Source organism: Schistocerca piceifrons, unplaced genomic scaffold (assembly GCF_021461385.2).
Source record: "Schistocerca piceifrons isolate TAMUIC-IGC-003096 unplaced genomic scaffold, iqSchPice1.1 HiC_scaffold_952, whole genome shotgun sequence".
Lineage (NCBI taxonomy): Eukaryota > Metazoa > Arthropoda > Insecta > Orthoptera > Acrididae > Schistocerca > Schistocerca piceifrons.
The window spans coordinates 112,501-115,000 of NW_025729226.1; the positions used below are offsets into that span (position 1 = coordinate 112,501).

Consider the following 2,500-nt stretch of genomic DNA (forward strand, 5'->3'; position numbering starts at 1 on the left):
TCGTACGCGTGAACCACAATCTGTACTGCACATTCGTCCTTATGTACTGAATGATACATCGTGGCACATGTGTGACCGCACAACGACTGCGCCCAAAAACGGCGGACCATACAGTGCAAATATTGTGCACGCAGCTACGTGTCGTCTCCCTATGAGAGCTGGATTGCAGTGTGGTACGCCATAGAGACGTGTGGGAGGAACGGACGCCGTGGATGGCGATCAGCATGAGCTGTCTGTTGATGTATTCGGACCTAGTCGTCTCTCCTCACACACCGTGATGGCATGGTGCACCGCGTTCCCATATCTGCGACATGCTACAGAGGCCGGTTGACAGTCGTTCGAGCAATGGACATCGCATACGTACGGGGGCCACCTTCCACGTATTGTCTAGGCGTGCACATTTTGTTGCGTGTATGTGGGCAGACGTAGTGTGGCGTGACACCTGACACAGGCATGCAATAATCGTTGAAGTTGCAAATGGCGATGGACGCCTGCGTTTTCTGGTGAAGTTACGCAAATGAACAAATGGTAACCTGTTGTGGTGCGGTTGTTCTCGCTAGGGGTGAATCGGTGATGGCGACGATAGGTTGAGGTACTAACCGGTTGTTCCAGCGATACCCACCATGCCGACGAAACTGAACGGCATCTGGGTGTGAAGCGATACGCGGCGGTGGCTGGGTGGGACCGTCCCCGGCCGGTGAGGGGGCGCCTCCCGGCGTGCTGGCCGCGCGGTGCGTGGGCGCACGCGCTACAGCCGGCTGGTGGGGGCGGCCAGTGGCAGGCGCGCCGGCCGACGGACGCGGCAGGCGTCGCAGCTGCGCGCCGGCGCACCCTGCGCGCGGCGCCCGTGCGGCCAAAGTAGGTCCTCGCGGGCCCGGTGCGAAGCGCGGTGGACATCTTCAGTGTGCTGGTCCGATTGAGGACTGTGTGCGTTGAGGATGCGCCGCCGCCCGGCGCTCGGCGCCGCGACGCCGTCTGCTGCTCGGTCGCCCCAGCGGTTCTCGCTGGTGGTTTGTATCGCAGCTGTGCGGATGTGTTGGCGCGTGCGCTGTGCTGGGAGAGTTCGCTTCGGCACCCAAGTGGGGCTTTTGTCCTTCTGTGGCGCTGGCGTTGGAGCTGCCGGTCACCGTAGGTGGCGCGTGTTGTCTCCCGCCGGCAATGCCACGACAGCACGCTCCCGGGCCTCTGTCGGCAGCGGCAAGCTCAGTTGGGAGCACGGGTGGTCGCACCGAAAGCGTCTACTCGCCTAACTCCGGGCGATTGCGCCTCTCTCGAACCCGACCAAGTACTTGGGACGGCGCTGCGCGCCGCCGGGACCTGAGAGGGTTTCGAGGTGTATTGTGCAGGGGAGCTCAGCCTCCTCCTGTTTGCAGAATGATTGAGCGGACGCTTGCGTGTTCGCGCGGGCCCCCCGGGACACACTCCCGGGCGGCCGGCTGCTCAGCTCTAGTTGACGCAGCTCCCTGGTTGATCCTGCCAGTAGTCATATGCTTGTCTCAAAGATTAAGCCATGCATGTCTCAGTACAAGCCGCATTAAGGTGAAACCGCGAATGGCTCATTAAATCAGTTATGGTTCCTTAGATCGTACCCACGTTACTTGGATAACTGTGGTAATTCTAGAGCTAATACATGCAAACAGAGTCCCGACCAGAGATGGAAGGGACGCTTTTATTAGATCAAAACCAATCGGTCGGCTCGTCCGGTCCGTTTGCCTTGGTGACTCTGAATAACTTTGGGCTGATCGCACGGTCCTCGTACCGGCGACGCATCTTTCAAATGTCTGCCTTATCAACTGTCGATGGTAGGTTCTGCGCCTACCATGGTTGTAACGGGTAACGGGGAATCAGGGTTCGATTCCGGAGAGGGAGCCTGAGAAACGGCTACCACATCCAAGGAAGGCAGCAGGCGCGCAAATTACCCACTCCCGGCACGGGGAGGTAGTGACGAAAAATAACGATACGGGGACTCATCCGAGGCCCCGTAATCGGAATGAGTACACTTTAAATCCTTTAACGAGTATCTATTGGAGGGCAAGTCTGGTGCCAGCAGCCGCGGTAATTCCAGCTCCAATAGCGTATATTAAAGTTGTTGCGGTTAAAAAGCTCGTAGTTGGATTTGTGTCCCCACGCTGTTGGTTCACCGCCCGTCGGTGTTTAACTGGCATGTATCGTGGGACGTCCCTGCCGGTGGGGCGAGCTGAAGGCGTGCGACCGCCTCGTGCGTGCTCGTGCGTCCCGAGGCGGACCCCGTTGAAATCCTACCAGGGTGCTCTTTATTGAGTGTCTCGGTGGGCCGGCACGTTTACTTTGAACAAATTAGAGTGCTTAAAGCAGGCAAGCCCGCCTGAATACTGTGTGCATGGAATAATGGAATAGGACCTCGGTTCTATTTTGTTGGTTTTCGGAACCCGAGGTAATGATTAATAGGGACAGGCGGGGGCATTCGTATTGCGACGTTAGAGGTGAAATTCTTGGATCGTCGCAAGACGAACAGAAGCGA

The 2,500-nt window shown here is 57.9% G+C and overlaps 1 non-coding gene across 1 annotated transcript in view; it reads left to right on the plus strand.

Moving 5' to 3' along the window:
* The first annotated feature begins 1,460 nt into the window (after window positions 1–1,460).
* LOC124773381 overlaps window positions 1,461–2,500 on the plus strand; it is a 1,912-nt gene continuing 872 nt past the window's right edge. Inside the window, exon 1 of the ribosomal RNA XR_007014649.1 lies at window positions 1,461–2,500. This exon is cut by the window's right edge and continues 872 nt beyond it. This is a non-coding gene — a ribosomal RNA (small subunit ribosomal RNA).